Here is a 21,716-nt window from a genome sequence, read left to right on the forward strand (position 1 = left end):
AGATGTCCACTAGAAGGCTGAAGATGAAGAGGGATTTCATTATTTAGAACCACAGTGAGTCCAAACACACATCTAAATAAAAAAATTGTTTGCTGAAGAAAATTGAAGTTTCTTTAGTCTTTTGTTTCTCACTAAGGTGCGAAACAAAACAGAAGATCTCTGGAAAAATGTCAAGAGGGCTCTGGACAAGAGATTCCCTTAAAATCTGACAGATTTGGAACATAACGAAAGGTAGAGTGGGAAAATACTGTATAATCACGAGCTTGGATGCTAACAAATTCAAACTAAATAAATCTGAATGTTGAAATTGAACCAAAAGGTGGTTCAATAAAGTTATAGCCTGAGGACATCTGAACACAGGCCACCAGGTTGATGCAAATGGTTTACATTTGTTTTACTTACAGATTTATTTGTTTTGGGGAACATAGGCACTGTTGCCTTGTTTACGCCTCAATATTTTGTTAAATGAAATCAGTTTTATTCTCCCCACAAGCAATTTTAAGGATTAATTTATTTGAGGAATTGTTGCACATCTCTACCAGCGGTTTCAATAAATGTGGCCAGTTTTGTATTCCAGTAAATATTTTTCATCAGACTGAAAAACTAATTAGCTTATTTCTTGCAACAAAGAATTGAATAAAACATTAATGATTAAAAAAAGCAATTGCTTATTGGGAATATTATAATTGACATTTACCTCTGGAAAGCAACTCATTGGCATTATGGCTCTCAGGTTTTGTTTATCATCTAATTATTGCCTGGTATTTGTTTTGATCTCCGCTCCGGCTGATTCCTTTCACGTACCTGAGACAAGAGGGATCCGTGGTTCAGTGGAGTGGACGGCTTCCCACTTTCCATTCCTCATACACTCAAATAGAAAAGAAAGAATTAAAGGCATCAGTTGGAGCCCTCTTTGAAACCCTCCAACATGCTATAAAATCATAGCATATGAGGCCCTTTGATCAGCAAAACAGTCAAGCAACAGCTCTGCAGTTGGCCATCTCTTCACATAAGCATTCAGTATTTCATCCCTAGCAATGTGCACACATTTATCCACCTGACCACTGTTTCATATATTCACTGAAGTGATCTTCAAGGAATTAAGCTTTGTGCATGTTAGCCATCTCTAGCCTCATCAGACTGCACTTCCAGTATTAATTGTTTCACACACACAGATGCCCCAAATAGTCAACTGTGAAAAGCAAATCCATTATAGTATAATTGTAGTTCATTATTGTGTGTGTTAAATTATCTGTATTCCTTATGTACCAATTATTTTTCAACAGTGGCTTTAATAAATAAAAATCTGAAAAGTGTGGTTTGCATCTTTTTCAGGCTTAATTGATAATTAATAATCTTAAGTAAAAAATTGTGCAACTAATTGCCCTAAGCATGCAACTAAAGAGTAAACAGTCCAAACATGTGTCATTTTATCTCAATATAAACAGCTCTTCTGTGAGGACCTCACAGCTCTAATAAAGCTATTAATAGCAAACAAAGTCAAAAAAATATATATTTTCAAATTTCTTCAAGGTATAGCAAATATAGACAAGAAGGTGCTCTGGTTAAAGAGGCTCTCAAAGTTCAGATTCAAACTCTCTTTGAGAGTCTTTATTGAAATTTGATGTTGACAAACACTTAATCTAACATTTCAGTTTCTAGATGTGCAGAGCTGGTGGAGACACACCCACAAATACAAACCAATTGAATAAATTACAATATGATTTAAAAATCCATTTATTTTAGGAACTTAACATTAAGTAAATCTCATTATGTAGATTAAGTATATTACACACAGATGGATGTTTGAAAGCCTCAATTTCTGTTAATTATGGTGATTTTCCACTTATTGCAAATAAAACATGAGATTTAAAATTAGAATATTACATCACACCAATAAAAAAATCTATTTATAATAACAGAAATGTGACGTTAATACTATGTGCTTAAAACTTATTTTCAAAAGGTAGTTTTATTCTGACAAACCAGACTCGTTGGGATGTATATTATTATCAACTGAATATGAATACATTCGTGATTGGAAGATTAACCTGTTCCCGTCGATCCACGGACATGCGCATGCGTGATATGATGGCAGCTTTCAATTTCCAGCACTTAACACGAAAAATTCTAACTACACCGGATTTTACCTGATTGTACCAGTAAAATTCGATATGACTGTATTAAAAATAAAATAAAATAGAATAAATCAAGTTATTGACCAAAGAGGCTTCCTGTAGACCGCTTCTGTGTGGGCAGGCGCCAGTACGTGACCACAACAACTGGCAAACATGGCGGAGCAAGAACCGATACATTCACTGCCACACTGTAAATCTAAGATTTGACAACACTACAGACTTTACAAGAGAAACGGACAGGTTGATGAAGCAAATGCAATATGCAAACTGCTGTCAAATACACTGGAAGCACGACTAAACCCACTGTATAAAAACCCACTTGAAATGACGACATGGAATCACCATGAAGACACATATCAGAGACAGATTCACGTCGTTTTTCGTCCTTCAGCTCCGAGCATGGTGAGGCTAGCATTTCATCATTTTCAGCCGACAACTGGCTATTGACTCCACTTGTGCAAAAGCCATAACAGATGTCATAGACCTCTTGCATGTTAATGTTTCCATCCAGAAATTGTGCGCATGCGCACAACGCGTGAGGGTAAAAGATGTTCTGCCATTCATAGCCGAGCTGCCGCTGTAGAACTATTCCCTTAACAAAATGAAACCTGGCGATGTAGGTATTATTAATTCAGTATTAATTAATTCAGTGAGCCACAGCAAAGGGGGAAATACCGCAGAAAAACCGTTGAAGAATTACTCTAAACTAGTCCTATTCGTTTTTCTCATTCTCTGTTGGCTATGCTACATAGTCTAGTTGCCATAGCAACTGACAACAGGATTCATCACCAAAAACCACTTAAATATGTCCCTCACAAAGATTATATGACATATTTTTTGTAAAGAACCTTTATGTAAAACAGCAATTCAGTAATAAATTATATTTGAATTGTTTCATTCAGTTTTATTAATGGATAAACATTTACACAAACAATATATTTTTCAGCTAAGTTCATTTAAATCGAGATACATTGTGATGAGGACAGAACTCTAATCTAACTGAATCAGTGGCTGATGAGACGTAATCTTATGTATCAGATTGTAGGATGTGAATCCAGATATTTATTGTATCGGGTAGAAATCAGAGATTCCCATCCCTGATGGGAATCAGGGATGGGATTCCCATCAGGGATAGGAATCCCTGATGGGAATCTCTGATTTCCCATCAGGGATTCCCACACAGCTCAATGGTAAATCTGGTAAATCTGGACAGACTACTTTGAGTCCCAATTGTGGCGTGTGGAGGTCACGCCACAATTACTGTGGCGTGACATCCACAGTAATTGTGGAGAAAAGTTCTTCAAACCATGACCTCGGGGGAGGTCATGGTTTGAGCACGCCATACTTTTTCAATAGCAAAACATTTTGAAAGGTATGGACCATTTTTCTTCCATTTCATGTTGTGCTGACCAATCCAATAAAACTGCAGTGAAGCACATTGAGATTTGTTGTAATGTCACAAAATTTGACCAAGATTAGGGCAAGTCACTGTAAACCTCACTGGGATTTCATTCTGCGCTGTGGGCAAGCATTCCCGAGTTATGATCACACCAGTAAGAAACTGTTGGTTCTTTGCATTGGCTTTAGGTGTTTATAGGAATAAAACCTCAAACTATGACACACAGGAGACCTAGGCAGAAATCTCCCTGCTAAACTGTTTCCCATTTGTGGCATATCCACTGACAACTTAAAAACCTGATATAAATTATATGATCAGGCTGATTCAGCACATTTTTCGAATTTCAATCTGAGCAATATTCTCCTCACTATTTTGTTTTACAGTCTCTGCCGCCAAAACTCGACTCATTCTGTCGATATGTCTGAAAGTGAAGCATAACGGCTTTAGTTGTTCTGTAGGTAATAACTAAACTTCTCCTTGCAGAATAAGTTAATCTATCATGTTTTTCTGTCCAAAAAGGGCCAAATCTCTTCCAGACTGTTCCGTAGCAACCTGTTCTTTCAATATGAATTGAGTTATATTCCAATCAAACAAATCATGGCTTGTTCCGAACAGGGTCGTGAGTAATGGATTGAAAAAGTCTGTATTTGATTACCCCTGCTGTCCAGGGTTGACTGAGATCCATTTGAGAGGCATTGCGGCAGAATTCCAATATGGACGCCCTCCAGCTATTGACCCTGTCTTTAAGTGGGCGCTGTGCTTTTAGTGTACTTATGCTGGTTGTTCCACATCTTCTTCCTCCTGGCAGTTTTGCAATACTTTTGATGGCAGACACTGGCTCCCTTTTCCCTACTCTGCATTATTGATGCATCAGAGAAAGTGGATAGCCTACTTTTTGCAATAACCCTCCAAAAAAGAGGAAAGATGCACACGGTCTGGGTTTTGTTTTGATGTGCTAGTAACTATGTCAAAGTTGATATCTTTGGGAGATAAAAAACTTCATGCAACTGGAAAACATTGAAAATGTGCCTTTATATTTAAAGTTGGTGTACTTTGCAAAAATAATTGCAAATCCTTGTACTTTTCCACATCTTGCCACATTAAATTCAAACACTTGCTTTACAGTTACTCCCTGTGTTAGATTAACAAAAAGTAGCAAATAAATTAAAAAAAAAAATGCTACATCATTTTTAAAGTTTCTTGAAACAAAACTGTATTCAACTCTCTTCGTGCAAAATGCTGTGTAGCAGAAAATTATTGCTGTACACCATACGGAACATGTTCACTATAAAACCTGTTAGTAGGGGCATCATGCTGTGGCAAAGTGTTGCTTCAGCAGTGACAGAAAACTGCTCAGAGATGATTGGAAATGGGTGGAGCTAAATACAGAGCAAGCCTGGAGGAAGATCTGTAAAAGGGTGGACAACATTTGAGACCAGGACAGAGGTTTACCAACTGGACAGTGACTCAAAACATACAACCAGAGCCATATAATGGCCTATTCGAAGTCCAGACCTGAATTCAATTGATGAGAATGTGTGGTGAGAAAATGTTTAGAATCACACTCCATCCAATCTGACTGAGCTTCAGCTGTCTGTTTTGCAAAGATTTCAGTGTCTCGATGTTGAATACTGTTTGTTGGTAAATCATATGCAATCCTAATGAGATACATTTAACTTTGTGTTTTAGGAATGAAAATGTGGCACCATTTAACAGGCTAATTCACATTTTTGCAAGACTTACTGTCCAAGTACAATTGTTGTTTTGGTTTATAAATTGATAGAATCCTGATACAACACCTTGATTTAACATACTACGTATGTGCAGCATGTAAATTTGTTTGCATTTTGTTTCTCTGGTAATGTATATATTTCTTCCATGTTGTAAAGGTCCTCCTCTCTAATGCCACAGTCCATTTGATCATTTTAGGTGAATAGGATTTAGAAACTCTTTGTTTTTTCGCTGTGCTGCCTGAAAACCAGCTCGTTTCAGCATAAATTTTGAGGACACAGATGATTCAGGTCCAAAAGAGAAAGGAAACAAGAAAACAAAACTGGACATGAGCAATGTACGTGTGGAGAGAGACAGAGATGAAGAGAGAAAGGGAGAGAGAGAGATTCAAATTTTGACCTATAGATGGCAGTGTTCTAATACAAAGTAGAAGAAGAGAACCTGTCACTGACTTGGGACTGTGTGCTGTGAAGACAAAGTCAACTGATGGGTAAGACGTGTTCATTTTTTTGACGTGATGCGACTACTGTAGAACTGTGTCCATGTTACATCGCTTTGGTCAGGCAAAAGAACAATCAAGAATAAAAATGCAAAAAGTGTCCGGTGCCGAGTTGCTGTAGCTGCAATCTAAATGTTACAACACTGGAGCGTCAGTCCGAAAGTATTTTTGTTTCTGTCAAACAATAAGGGAAAACTTTGAAAAATGTTTCACCTCTTATCAAACTAAATCTTAACTAGTGCATCTAAAAAAAAACAAACATATTCATCTGTGTTTAGTAAAGCTTTTATTTCAAGGCGATAATTCAGATTTATTTCTTGCATATACAAAGTTTTCAAATTACGTACAAAATGTGTAATTCTGGGCGGAAACGGTTAACGCCGTAATGAGCTGGAGTGTGAGTGGGCTGGGTTTAGGCGCGCTCTGTGCCAATGGCAGCACGCGCGCATACACGCGCACGCAAACACGCAGCTTCAACACGCCGCTGTACTCGGATGGAGCCGCCAGTCTTCTGTGAGTGTGAGTCCGGCAGAGCCTTGTGAGGAAGCCACGCTGCGGGTCTGCACCGACGCTAACACGCTTCTTCTTCTACCGGCGGGTGATGGCGAGCCTGGCTGCGGCTTGGAGGCTCGCACCGTAGAGCCGCGCCGGAGGAAGGCTGACTGCGGAACCCGGAGGAATGCACCGCTGCCGCACTGACACGGTCCGCTGAAGTTGACGTTACAGGAGGTCAGTTCAGATGCTGACGCCCGGGCTCTGCTGTGAAGTTTACGCGCTGCATTCGCAATCAGCTGCTACGTCCAAGGTGTCCACTTTGAATGAATGACGCCACCGCTTAACAGGTCCTTCCTGCAGAGAGGCTACCCTGCATTAAAAGGGACTGAAACAACTGACACTGCATTTGTGATTTCCCTTACAACCTTGTACTGAGCGCATTTGGAATCGTTTTTTTTTTTTTTTTTTCCTTCTTCTTTCAGTGGATGTGAGTGGAGCGCATCAACAACTGCCAGGAGATCCAGTTTAAAAATGAAGAGGTGAGTGATCACCTCAGTTGTTTCGGATAAATCTGCCTTTATGGGAATTTTTATTTGCTGGAATCTCACACTGAGTGCCACAAAACAGCCCCTCTCGACACTGCAGGAGAGCTCATTTCCGACACTGCATAGAGACAACCGGGAAGAGACATTTATCATCTCTGGCTGCGGGCTTTGATAAGGTGGCAGCCTGTTTTACATTGTGTCGGTGCCACAGCTCACACTCTGACGCCCAAACAAACGTTCATCACACATAGTCTTATTATGAATCAAACCTTTACAGCAGAGCAGTAACCTGCAGATTCGGCACATGGACCAGAGTCTTTTCATATTTGCCTGGCTGTCTTTTATGTTTTATGTAAAAAAAAAAAAAAAAGAAAAGAGAAAACTATATTTTGCATCTTCATTCATAACAGTTAATACAGGTTTAGCACAACATGTAAACACTATTTATTTTTTCCCTAAAATCATTACATGTATGACACAAATTCCATTTCAATTGAATTTGAACTCAAACACCTGATTATACTTGATGAGAAACAGATTGTGTCATCACCTGAACCCAGCAGCAGTGTGAAAAACCAGCGGAGAGCGGGCAAAGATACAAGAAAACCGGGATTGGAAATCCTAATTTCTTTCCAACTTTTCCTACTGAGACGAGAATTCAGGTTTGCAGCATTCTTGGCTCTTAAATTCTTTCGGCATGTGCTGCCCTGTTCAGTCTTCGAAGATTTTACTTCCTTTTGCTTACAGTTATCACAATCCTGCATTCAAGTGATTCTGACTCATTGACCTCAATCAAGTAAATCAGACTCAGAGTCCATTCAGTTGACAATTTTAACTTGCTCTGTCAGGCTGTTGACTTTGACCTGCTTCCCTGCAACAAGTGAGCCTTGAATCTGAGACAGAAATGATTTTCTAACTCATAAATATCTTCCTTGGTTTGGCCTCTCTGGATCACTAATCTAGTTCACGTTATCAGACCTCTGTCAGTTGTGTTATTACATTATTGCCCTTTACTGTCATCAGCGTAGAGCTCCATGGACGGCTCCAGACCTCATCTGTCCAATTCAGCCGATGCACCTACAAATCTTAATTCTCTGTCAGACTCCCAGTGTCCTGGTGAGCGCCCATGACAGTGACTCCAAAGAAAATAAATGTTGTCTTAAGTAGAAAATTGCCTCGCATTTGCATGAAAATGACTTGCATCTGCCGCGGCTGATGGGTAGCATATTAATCCCTCTGCCCTTGCAATCAAAACCAGTTCCTTCCTGGCAAAATCACATTTTTGGAGCCTCTGAAGCATGACCCCCCGCACACAATTATTTTAATATCCATCTCAAAGGGACACAGCCTTGCGTCTCCCCTCCCCAAAGCAACCGCTAGCTAGGGAGGGGGTGTCATGCGGCTCCCTTTAGAAGAACAAACTAGCTCACACAATTGTTTAGATTATAACATGCTGATTATGCTCACCTAATTAACTCCAATCTAATAATGAAAAAGAAGCAGGCTCTATGCATTGTTGCTCTCTCAGACCAGCTGAGCTTTTCAGTAACTCTTATATCATTAAGAAACTATTCTTTGTCTTGTACTTGGATTTTTTTTTTCTTATAAACCCTCACTAAGCTTCAGTCACTCAAATTTACCTTGACTTTTAGGCGTTTGTGCTATTGTTGACAGGTTTAATGAACCAACATAAAGGAGAGCAGAAGGATTGTTCTTTCTAAATAATTCTCTTTTTTTTAAAGCGGTGCCTTTGAAGTCTTTCTATCCGAGATTGCCTTTCGTGAACCTCAACATCACACGTTGATACGATCAATAAGGTCAACCTTACTGAGCTGGGTAGAAATTACTCGGACTGGGCTTGTTTTCCAAAGTTGCTGCAAGGAGCTGTAATATCTTTCGAAGCATTAGTTTACTATGTGTCCAGTAAAGCAGTTTGCACTAGTCTGTCCAGATTTACCAGATTTACCATTGGAAAATATTTCGTCTTGCTTGGTTAAAATGCAGAGTGATGACTTTATTTATAGATCTTAGTCCTGGCAGGATGGGACTGGTTTTCACCCCTAAAATGTCTTTTTAATCACCATTACTTCATTTAGAAAAGTGACCTTTACTGCTGTAAGAGCAAGTGCTTCCCTAATGGACTGCAGACTTTCTGAAGTCTGTCATAATCCTCAGCTACCACTGCCACTATCAGCATCCATCAGCATCTGCGACAAACTCCGCTGGCTCAAGAGCGTCCTCTGTTGATGAAGAGCAATGAGTTGTGATCGTTTACATTCCACAATTGGACTTTGAGTTGAATTGTTGCTTATTTTCTGTGTGCTGTCACAGCACTGTGGTCTGTGTTGGCAGACCACCACAGTACTCGCTTCTCTACGGATTCCCCCCCTTAAGGCAGAGAGGCTTGCCACAGTTCAGCTTGAGAGATTTTGACAAGTTGCTACGCATGCGAGCAGAATCCTTGACCTATTTCTTAATGAGTGAATGCTGCAAATGTGTTCAGCGGTTTTGTATTCTGAACGCAGACCCGATTTCTCCCTAACCCCCCCATCATCATTTGCAGCAACCCCCGCCGTCCCAACTGTCTATTTGCTTCCACATGCACGCAAACATGCACATAATGGAGCTTTTGTGGCTTCAGTGACTCTTTCGCTGATAGATATAGGTCCTTCTTTCCCGTATCTGCTGGAGTGTGCAAATAGCAAAGTGTTTGTTTTAATGCCATTGGCCTCCCGTCTTGGCTCTCTGCAGGCTGTTTATCTGAACCTCTCAACTGTCCAGCTGTCACAACTGAGATCTCAATCTCCTTGACCCACACACGCTCAGCTCATTCAGCCTCGTTATGTACATGTTTGTGTCTGCGATCTGCACTTTGGTGAGTGTAAGCACGTGAGAATTGACATAAACGCAGATCTGGGTCTGTAGGTGACAGTGAACAAATGGAGAGCAGCCAGAGAGGATGCTTAGTCAGTTCAGTTTTTAGAAGGAAAAAAAAAGCAGAAGATCACAAATAATTTATTTCCCTATCATAGCCCAGTGCTTCTTGTTTATCTGTTAATTGTGACAATGTCACTAAAATCTCTCCACTTTTTGGAATCAAGTCTTAATTTGGAGATGGTTCCTGAAATAGTTGTTGATTCCAATAAAACATACTCTCATATTGTGTCATAACAGTCCTATTGACAGACAAAACATTGATACAGTAATCTACTTGAAACGGGAATCAGTGTGCTAGCTTCAAATATACAATGCTAAATATTACTTTTTATATTGAAATCTGTATTCTATTTTCCATTTTTCTATAGTTGTTATACATGTTGCACATAATTTTAACCTAAGGGATAAGATTCTGCTGCTGCACTTTGCAGGTTTTTAACAAGCTGCATTTACATTGACCATATAACTACACAATTTAACATTTCAAAAATGAATTGTAAACATGGCAATTTCGAAATTACTCGTTTATTAGTAAACATTTTTGGTGTTAGGATGAGATGGGTTTTTTTTTTGGTCAGACAGAAATTAGTTTATTTCGCAGAATTGCAATGGAAACACTTTTTTTGCATCACATGAGCCACTGGTGAGAACCACGAAAAAGACAACAGGAAGTAGTTGGAGGATCATGGCGTGGAATGTTTTATTGTGAGAACAAACTTCTTTACGTGTGATGCTAATTGTTTCTTATTTCATGAAAACAACACAATTGCTAACAGTGTTTTTTGACATTAGCGGAGACAATTCCTCTGCTTCATCATTTCATTTTGAGATTTTATTCACATAATCATCAGACAGCCAGTATGAGAGCATTGTTATATGATAACAACTCACAAAAAAAGTATTTCATGTTATGGTACTAACAAAAATAATGTAATTTGGCAATTACCTTATCTAATGTCTTTCATTTTAAACAGAAGTACAAAAAGTATTCCTCCTAAAATGATGTAACATATTATAGAAAAGCACTTGGCTATCTGCTGGTGGATGCATTGAGGGGATATGAATTTTTACCAGCCTCAAAAATCAGTAGCACACAAACCTGATATAAGCAGTGAACGCTCCACATTTTACCACTGCAAGGTGGTGTTAATGGCACTCTTAGGTGTGAAGGTTTTACCATGGAAAGTTGGCTCAGAGTTAGATTTTTGCAAAAAGTGAATAAAGCTGTTAAAGGAACCAGTGTTTTCTTCAGAGTTCATTCAAACTGCTAAACTGAGAGAAATTGTTTTATTTGCATTGTTCAAAATCTTTCAGTGTTTTTGTACTTGGAGGAACATTTATCTGGTTTGTTTGCTGCTTCACACAACAGAATCTTATCAGCACAAACCCAGTTGGTGCCAAAGGGTCTCTGATTTGGTTGCTAATCCTCTAGTGAAGATGAACCCCTCATGTTTTCAACATACATATACCATAGATCTGTTCTTCAGCTTTGATAATTTTCATACAATAACAGATGTTGGAAAACACCACAGGGTCGCATTTAATGGTGTTGTCATGCTGCTGAAGCCATTTTCATCATCTTGAGTAGCTGTGTGTGCAGGCTTCAGTGACTTATCCAATCGTTGAAACCGTTTTAAATTGATGACTACAGGCCACTACATTGTTAAGTAGCAGATTGCCCAGTATGAGCAACACATGGCACAGAGTGCAGAAATCAATGCCACTCTGCATTTCATTCTTTCATGATGCACAGTGAGACTGGGGACTTTTTGAAAAACATTGGGCAGTTGAAAAAGAAAATGCCACGACTAAAGTGGAAGTTCTTACTATCCCTAGGCTCCTTCCTGACATGGAGCTGTTACCTGAAACCACATGTTGTGTTCACTTTTTACTATCTATGTTTTTTGTTGTGATCTATAAGTATGTCTAAACTAGGCTGTTTAAAAACTAAAAAGTCCAGATAAAATTCAAGGGAGTCTTGAGGGCCTGAAAAACGATGAGATGAGTCTTTTAGGCATTTGCTTGAGTGTGCATTTATCTGGGTTGTGATGGGACAAAACAAAGATAAAAGACATAATCTAGATGTAAAAAGTCCTTTTTGTTTTCAAAAGGAGTGAATTTCATCTGTCCGTAAATGAAGAGAGAAATAAAGTTTCAATTTCTCAAATATCTTTTTTCGATACATATTTATCCTTGGAAAATGAAAAGTTATTTTCTTTTCAGGGAACGAAAAGATTCCCATGTTATTACAAGTTTGAGGTAAAATGCAACGTTTTTACAAAGATGTGGAACTTGATGAAATTGCTAAAATTATTTCTATTGCTGCAAAAGTAATAAGACATATTTTAACATTCAGATGTTACGTTTGTTAGTTTGATTTTGCACATAGTTTGAACTCAAAGAACAAAATTCCATCAAACGCAGTTGTGGATTTCAAGTGCATTGTGCACAGGATCAGTCAGCTGAATTTATTTTTTTTTATAAACACAAGAAAAGCATCAGAACAAGAGAAAGTTAAGAGAAATATGTACCATTCTTCCTTCAGTCTGCTAAACAATGCACAGCTATAGGTGTAGGAGGGGCAGAGCTACTCATGTGCTAAAACACCTGAATTGTTTTTTCTCTTGAGAAAAAAGCAAGGGAAATGTGTAGGAGGATCCTTCTTGTGACTCATCAACCGACAGGGCGCAGCGACAGGTGGGGGAGCGGCTGCAGCTACTTAATCCCCAAAAACACAGAGAAAACCATAATCACTCTTGGACTTTCTCGTTAAAAGCAGGTTAAACCATAGGAGCACATTTTAAAACCCTGATATGCCATGACACTAGTAACAGACTCATGTAGGAGTCAGTAGGAATTCTGTAAGGAGAAATTGTCTCCTCATCCTTGTCAGACTGGGAGAAGAAAGCAGCCTGTGTGTCAACACAGACAGTCAGCAGCCAGCTTCAAGCTTCATCAGAGGACGGTTAACAGTCCTCCCTCTGCCTGGTGCTGCTGTGGCTGGTCCAGATCCTGCTCTATCTATTGATGGCAGCAAGTTAGCACTGAACCCCAGAGTGCACTCTGCTGTCCCAAAGGCCTGCCAGCTTGCTGAAACAAAGGCTTTTGTATGGCTACTAAATCCAACAGATGGAGAAATGAACAGTAAATGAAAGTGGAGGGAAAGGGGGAATAAAGGAATTTAGCGAAGCATGTTTGTGGATAGGCATTTAGGCCACTCCTTTGGGAAGTCTAACACCCTCACAATGCAGGACTGGCACAACCTAAATGTTTCCTCGTTGATATGCAGCAAAAAGCGGCTTCAGGGCCCCTGTGTGGAAAGAAGGAGGCAGTCTACTCAGGAGGGCTCTCCAGGGCCTGGCAAGCCTTTTATTAAGATGTTAATAGCATTGCCTTCATGACACATTTCCATGGGACGGGATCCGTCTCCTCCACCGTTCTTTAGTACCTCAATCTGCCTGCCACAATCATCAGTCTCTCTCCTTCACATAACAGCCTGTTTAGGCATTCAGCCCCATCTCCACATTTCGCTGCCCAGGCACTTTCAGCTTTTATCTGATGTCTGCTGTCACAAGCCTTCCTATATTTACCATGTGTAACAAAATTACTCGATGCCAGCGATAAGGGCAGGAATCCTGGCACGGGGACCTGCAGAATAACAAGTCTGGTTGTTTGTTTGTCACCGATCTTCACGCTGGCTGCAAGTCTGGCTCTCACCTCTGCAAACATGAGGATGAGGGCTTGTGTGATTTCTTTTTTTTTTTTTCCTCCAGACCCTGTCAGGTGGCCGCCTGTTTTCTGATCTCATTCTGCATTCCCTCGTGAAGTCATCTCGCAGTCCTAAAACTGCTCCCAGGCCTGTCCAATACAGCACAAGCAGGTAATCGGCAAAAAAGAGGAGGAAAAAGAACCTTAAATTCTTATGTAAATACACTTTGCTCTCTTTTCATTTAAGAGATTGAATCCATTGTCTCAAGCATCTTTGCCTTTCACACACATTTGAATACAAGTCAGTTATAAGTCAGTTCTCCTGGCACCATAAATAATCAATTTGCTGGTGTCATGGGAGGATGTGCATTTTTGTTTGGTGGAAATTCAACAATAAGTGAGCAACAAAAGGGAGCGGGAGAGAGGCAAGAGTGGGAGGGGGCTTTTGTTGAGCGCCAAGGGGCATCTGTCAGGAGCAGATGACAGTGTGCATGTGTGGAATTCGTGGTTGGCTGCGTGCGTTTGTGTCCATTTTCATTCGGATTTGCTTGGACAGTGTGGCACATGTGTAGTTTTTTTGCGTGACTGTGTGCAGCCCATGTATGGGGTTGGCAGTGCGGACCACTATGTAGCATTGCCCACACTGCCCCCTGGTGATGAGGATGCCCCTGCCTGCCACTGTCACCATGGTTACTGCTGGAAAAGGGGTGCAGACATTGCTTGTCTAGTCAACTCATGTGCCATAAAGGAGCCCAGCCAACAACAGCTTTTTTTTTGCTCTACTATGTAAACCGCAGCTCAGTTAGAGTAAGAACCCTTTCAACTCAAAGGGGCCTGTTATGGCCATTACCACCAGCTATTTGAAGCATTTTATAATGTTTAGGGAATTGCCTAATGTGTTGTTTTTTTTTTTACCCTATGCTTGTGAAATCCTGCAGGTCAGTATATTAACATAGATTTACAGATTTATAAAAAAACACTCACATCTCGAGCTTTTTCACATTTTGTCACTTTGCAACCACAAATCAATGTATTTCAACATAAAGCACTATAAAAATGTACAATTTAATTCATTCATTGTTTTTCTTTCTTCGCTTGTATTTAGTCGGTGTACAACCACTTTTCATTGCAGTTATGAACCATCTTTTGATTTGTTTCCACCTCCTTTGTACATATAGATTGAGAAGGATTTGCCCATTTTCTATGCAACAAAGCTCAAGATTTAGATTGGATGATGGGAATCTGTGAAGAGCAGTTTTCTTACTTGGGTCATTGCCGCAGATGAATGTTTCTATCCAAACCTTTCAATTGTAGCTATTGACTCTATGCATGGGGTCTTTCTAGAGAAGATGACCCTTCCATTTTTGTTCCAGGACTGCCCTGTATTTAGCTTCATCCATCTCCCTATCAACACCTTTCAGCTTCATTTGACTTGATGAAAATCATCCCGACAGCTTGGGGGGCTCCAGCCACAGTATTTCATGATGGGGGTGGTGTGTTCAGAATGATGTGCAGCGTTAGTTTTCCACCACACGTAGTGTTTTACTTGCAGGCTGTGAAAGGTCAGCGTTGGTCTTATTTGTCCATCTTTTATAGGTCTGCTGTGTTCCCTGCATGGCTTGTGGCAAACTGCAAATGTGACTTCCTATGATTTTCTTTTAAGAACAGCTTCCCTGTTCACACTCTTTCATGAAGGTCAGATTTGTGGATAGCACAACTGAAAGCTGTCTTGTCAACAGATTCTCCAAGCTGAGTTGTGATTCAGCTTGGAGATTGGTACTTCTGCCCCTCCAGAAGTACCATAGGGTGTTAAAGAGGCACCATCATGTAAAATAGACTTTTTCTGCATCATGTTATAATGCTATTTCCTCATCAAAAACATACCTGGCCTTGATCCTTTCATGCATGTTTGAGAAATCCTTAAATCTCCGTTGACAACCATTCAGCCCTGCAAAATGCCTGGGTGGGTCTAGCGCCGCCTTTGAGGTGCAGCTCCTCCTCAGAAGTGCTGGTTCCAAGCTACTGAGCGTCTGCCTTACAGAGCAGCCCTTCACGCTACCTCACTCGGTTCCTTTAGACTAGCCCACAGCAATTGGCAAACATCTGGTGGCACTGCGCATCATATGAGCTCATTATGGGAGATACTTCTCAGTACAATGCTGGTAAAAAATGTTGTTAAAGGGTTAATAGTCGAGTGATGACTCGCTGAATATGAAGTTTCAGAAAGACGGAGTCTCTTAATGAGACAGATGTTAAATTATGAAGTCAAATTATTTGTCATATTTAATGTATATAGCATTTTTATAACAAATGAAGGTAACATAGCTACTGGATTGTGCTATAAAATTATTGATGTGGCTGGAAAGCACATACTTCCCCTTTAACTGCATAATCCTCTCATCATACTCTCAGTTTAACTGGATGGTATGTGTCCAATACTGAAAACAATTCACAGATATTAATGCATTTTGCATTTATTGTTTTGAATGTTTCTTTAATTTGACTTGCAGGGTAAAATTTACAAATATTTCTTCCAGTGCGCTCTATTGCTCGGTAACATGTAGATCTCTGCACTTGTTCATGCTTCAGTGATACCAGATTTTTGGTCAGCTATCTGTGTGGAAATCTTCTTTCGCTGAGAAGCAGAAGCCTGAAGTCATATGTAGCTTTGACCGAGCGAGGAGATGGGAAGAAAGGAAAGAGGAAGGGAAAACAAGGCCCTCTGAATTCATCAGAGTTAGATGGCAAACAGAAAACTCTGTCTGGAAAAGCTTTCCGCTCTCATTTCTTCACTACAGTATCTTGTTCTGTCTCTTGTGCACACACATCGTCTTGATTAAGTTTTTCCACAGTTGTAGACCAAAGTAAAGAGGGATAAATTGATGATGAAAGACCATGAAACTCATTCAGCTTCAAAACATGGAATGTGGCTCATTGCGGAAACTTGTTTCCCAGAAGTGTCGACAAAGGCTTAAAGTCAAACATTTAAACAGAACGAGTTGACTTCGTCTTTCAAACTTGCGTTTATGATTTTAAAAACATGTCCATGTTTTCTGACTTAAATTTTGGTTCAACTTGTGAAAGTACTTGGGTTAATGTTGGATGAAAAAAGTTCTGACTAACGCTACTGCCGCCGGTCTCTGCAACTCCAGACTCTTTACTTTGGCCGAAGGTGATTTATTGTGTCCAGGCCAGGGGAAATGAATTTTCCCTTGGGATAACATTAATGTTTATGCATGAATACATGACTCTGATCCACACACAGAAGCCAGTGGGAGAAAAAGGATGGAAGGCAGCTTGTCATAACACCTAGAGAGTCTGTGAAAATGTACAGTTACTTCATTTAACCTCAGTTTTGATGTAGATTTATACATCATAGTCAAGGTTTTAAACCGTAATAAGTAATGTGGAACCCTCTCTTTTGAAAACAGCTTTTCTTAGAGCTTGTCCTGTCAATTCAAATTGAGAAAATGGCCATTACTGGTGGTGCTGCAAACTTTCCTGTCACAAGTTCTTGCAATATTAAGATGCTGGATTACTTTTAGGTTTTGTGAAGTGATAACCTTGTCTGGGGACATATGTTTATTCTATTAGTTTGAGCCCTAAAAGCACAGATAAGTGACTTAAGTTTGAATCTTGGTACCAAGACATTCCAAGGTAGTTTCAAAATGGCAAGACTTTTCCATTATGCTGCTAGCAACAGTTTTCTCAATCTGTTTGATTGAACTGACCCCCAATAGCTAAAATCATCAAATACTTGAATCCCTCTCTGTGAAAACAATTATAACTGCCTATTTTGATAGTTCAAAGACCAAATATACCTTACACAGTGAAATAGTCTTCAAACCACTGCAGTTGCTAATATCTAAGCATTACCTCACCTCCAGACAAATTTTGAGAGATTTGAGCAAAGCAAGTAGTGCAATGAGAGGCATGGCCCAGTGTGAAGATGACCTGTGGTCAGGATAAGAGCACAGTTTGACAAGTTAGTGACGTTGTCTCGATATTTAGCAACTTTCAGAACCCTCTAGCCACTTTCAAAAATATGACTAGGGACAAATCTAACGACTTTTGTCAGTGTTAATCTTTTGTGGCAACCTGAAAGCATGATTGGTTGAAACACATGCCTTGAAACACTTAATCTTTTGTGAAAATAATAAAAAAATTACTTAGGTTTTCCAGAAATGTCACTAAAATCTTGTCTTGTTCTGGTATACAAACACCTTGTATGGTCTTGTGACTTGGAAGTATTGTTAAATCCCTTGCCATGACTAATCATAGCAACGTTTTTAAACTCTCAAGTTGGTTCTATCATAGTTGAAGTTGGATGTTGTTTTTCCATCACTCTTACTTTCTACTGGACTTTTGCTATCAAAGGGAAACTGCATGTAGTCATTGGAACAGTGGGAGCTCGCCCACATGGACACATTATTCTTCCCCTGTCATCATAAATGAAATGGGAATCGTGACAGCAGTGTCTTTGAGAAACTTTCAAATCAAATAATTAGTGCAGGATAAATGATGTGATGCGATATCATGCAGGGCCAAACACAAAATCTGAATTCTCGACATTCTCCCACATCAGCTGCAATGTCAGTCAAGAGCATTGTCATTTCTGGAGCGTTGAAGGGAAGAATGAATCTGGGCATCAGAGGCAATTATCCAGAGTGTGACAGCCGAGGCTTTTTTCCGGCATAGGACTTAAAATTCCTGTATTGTCCATAAAGATGCTGATTAAATATGACTGCTCCGAAACATCTGCCTGCCTAAAGAGAGGCACGAGGTAAAGAAGGGAGGAGTGAGAAAAGTGATGAAACAAGGGACCAGGCAGGTTTATACATGAATGAAATGAATGAGCATCTTTTCTTGTATTAATCTGCAACAGTTTGGAATTAATATACACTTTGGGTGAAAATGCTGCTGAACATTGTTGGTGTAGAAAGAGCATATTGGATATTTTTTTAGATAATATTGTAGATATTGGAAAATCTGGATTACCCCTGACTTTTAACACTTTTTCCTCATTGCAGGAGGCGTCTCTGAACTCGTAGGTATTATGTTTACAATTAGGTAATTTGCACCAACCTCACTGCCTGCCACAAGTCCACCCCCACATTTCTCAGAAAACATGCTCCACCTGACAGGGGTGAATAGGTGAGAGGAATTTGCATGTTATTACAAAGCAAGCACGGTGTTTTGGGTGTTGTTTTTGCAAACATCGGATTAAATTAGGACCATTTTTTTTCTGAGTGGTGTTTAGTCCTGTAATGGATGCTTTTTTTGTTGTTGTTTTTTTCTTCCAAATTTACAAAGAGGATAGGTTTTGTTTTACTGAATAACAGACACAGCATCAACCCTTTCTTCTGCTTCGCTTCATTCTTTCCCGTCTGTTTTGGGAGGTTGGAAGTGAGACAAACCGTGAGCTGGGTGGAGGCGCGCCAGAGGGGACTGGCAAATGGCTCAGATGCTTCCAGATTATGGCACATGCTTTAATTCACCTGCATTTTGAGAACTGCAGGCTTAGATCTAGTTTGCATTCTTTATCAAAAATGTGAAAAAAACCCGGAGAAGGCGGTATACCGGATACGTGCTGCCACTTTCTTAGGCATGTGTTGGTGAGAACACACCCAGTTCTTCTCACCGCTATGTAAATTTTCCATGGATTCCTTTTGTGCAGACATTGACGTGCCTGATAAAGGACACCTTGGTTTTGTTTATTCTGCCAAGGCTACAGCGTTTGTGGGTTGTGTTGTACAAAGCATTAGCTGCTTCAACGGCTTAAGGTCTGAAAAGCTGAAATGTAGTGTGTGTGCGTGTTTGCCTGGGTCCCCGAGGCACTGAACATGTGCAGTAGCTCTGTGTCAAGGTAAACAACCCCACCTGTCTTTGAATGCTACCGCTTGACGCAACAAACGAGAAAAGGGGAAAGCAAAGAAAACAACACAGACTAAAGTTCTCATGAAGCTTCTTCTTTCAAACCCTACCAAAAGAAGCTCTTTCTAAAATATGATGCTACATATAAGCGGCTTGTGGCAATAAAGGACGCTTACTGCAAGAGTTTATGAATGAAAGTAACAGAATTATGACTTGTGAATGTATTAATAGCTTAGATGTATGACTTAATCTTTCTGAAACACGATGCAACAGAAAGGTGTCATTCATGAGCTTCCAACGCACTAGAGACAAAAAGCTGTCACTGATAATGCTTGTCAGTTAGATGCTGTAGGTAGATGAAACAAGAGGATGACAACGCAATCATGCATATGTGTGTGTGTTTGATGGTTGTTCGTAGAGACAGCCTCAGTAAAATCTTGTTGCAGAGAATAGAATGAATATTTCTTACTCGATGTTCCACCACAACTGTTCAAATATTGAGGAGTCATCTCAGTCGTGCTCAAAACTCCCAGTTTCAGTTTGGCATTGGCTGGTTACCGGTATCAGGGTATACAAAGTTCTTTTTAAAAGTATTTTTTATGAAAGAGAAAGTTTCAAAATGACTAGAGTTGTATCTGTTCGTAGGAGGCATAGTTCTGGTGATACTAAAAAGGTACATTATTTCTTGTTGCATAACTCAGGCACTGTTGTCATGTGACTACATCTGGTGACATAAATGTACACTTTTCTTCTGAGCCCTGAGAATCTGATAATAGGCTGGTATCATGGGAAGGCTTGAAAAGTTCTGGTCTTAAAATTCCTACATTTTCCATAATCACATAATGTTTTGCTGTTTAACACGGCATGAAACTGGATTAGAAGTTGCATAGTTACCAAAGTTTTCTCTGGCTGCCCAGAGATTAAACAGATTCTGATCCTCCCCCACCTGTTGCTGCACAATACTACTAGTTAGCTGCCTTGTACAAACTACAAAAGCACCTCTTTTGCCACCCATTACTCTTATGAAAGTAACACAAAGCTACAGTTAGGAACCTGCGGGCAGTCGATCTGTGAAACAGTCAACTGCAAGCTGACTACCTGAGCATACAGCCCAACTAATCATTTTGGAGCTGCAGTCTCCCAGCCAAGGTTCGGTCTGACAGATTGCCCCTCCCCCGCTCCTTCCCCACACAGCTCCATCAGACTAGCGGCAGTAGCAGTTACCTGAAACTGCTGGGCTTATACAAGCTACTTCTCAGTTCAACGCTCCTAAAAATAGTTTTAGACGGCATAATGGAAAGGCGTTGTCATGACACATTGAAGGCAAAGTGTTGGAAAGAGCACAAGCTTCTTGTAGAGTCAGAGGACAATTCAGGGTGTCAAATTTCTTTTAAGTTATGCAGAGAATGTAGTATTTTTTTTCCTCAAGTTCATTAAACTGCAAGAATGTCATTCCAGTCTGAGTCTACTTCCAGTCCACAGAAACACAGCATTGCTGCAAAACAATGGAAGAAGAAGGGAGGTGTGGGATTTTTTGACTTATTCTACTGAGTCATACAGGAAGAGAGGGGGAAGCTGCAAGGGAGGGTCGGAACAGGAAGGCAAAACTGTTTTCATGAAAGTTAAGAGAGCTCTGTGGCACTGAGAAGAATAACTAAGTGATAGTGTTTGCACCAGATTGAGTACAGAAAATTGAAGGCTGGGAAACGGCTCACTCCCTCCCTCGCCACCCTTTGATCTCACAGGAAATACAGTACGTGTTGTTGGTTTGAAGTGTGGCCATGAAGAATAAAATGAAAGTGGACTCAGTCACTCACAGTCCGTCCAAGCCATTCTAAAACAACAGTAAACCAACCACCAAGTGTCCTAATTAGCCCACTTCAGCATGTTAGCGAGCCCCAGCTGCTCCTATTTATGTTGCTGATGAAATGCTGAATGGGGCTTTTTTCCCCCTCCTTGGTTACGTTTTCTCGAGGGTAACAAACAGTTGATTTAATCTTTTTTTCCCTCCTTCCTGTTATTGCACTTTTTTGCTGGAGTATGATTATATGTTTTCATCATTGCTGATGCAGTTTATAGGGTAACAGCAGCAGGGTTGTTTAGTTTGGCTGAAAGAGAGCCTGCCAAGTACCCCATTCCATATTTTTTCTTCGTCTACCCACCAATTGAGAAATGATAGAGTTTTGTGATAGAAGGAAATACTCAGACTGCCCACTGCTGTGTTTCACAGACTTTAGCGTCATACCCGTAGGTTCTGCCAAAAACATGCTAATTGTTGACTAGAATTGAAATCTCAGTTACATCCCTCAGATGGATGAATGGAGACTGGATGACTTGTAGCAACCTCCTTTTGCTGCTTCGCTAAACCCAGGGATCTCTGTTAAAGTGGT

At 40.1% G+C, this 21,716-nt stretch overlaps 1 protein-coding gene across 6 annotated transcripts in view; it reads left to right on the plus strand.

Moving 5' to 3' along the window:
* Positions 1 to 5,739: 5,739 nt before the first annotated feature.
* Positions 5,740 to 21,716, plus strand: part of plxna2 (plexin A2) — a 217,896-nt gene continuing 201,919 nt past the window's right edge. Inside the window, exons 1-3 of one of the 6 annotated variants that reach the window (XM_081609237.1) lie at positions 6,217 to 6,496; positions 6,745 to 6,801; positions 13,518 to 13,624. The gene's annotated coding sequence lies outside the window, so the exon portion shown is untranslated. Of the gene's footprint in view, positions 5,759 to 6,216; positions 6,802 to 13,517; positions 13,625 to 21,716 lie in introns of those variants that run through there. The other 5 variants (XM_081609235.1, XM_081609238.1, XM_081609239.1 and 2 more) reach the window with 5 other exon arrangements.

Source organism: Poecilia reticulata, chromosome 7 (assembly GCF_904066995.2).
Source record: "Poecilia reticulata chromosome 7, P_reticulata-male-v2, whole genome shotgun sequence".
NCBI lineage: Eukaryota > Metazoa > Chordata > Actinopteri > Cyprinodontiformes > Poeciliidae > Poecilia > Poecilia reticulata.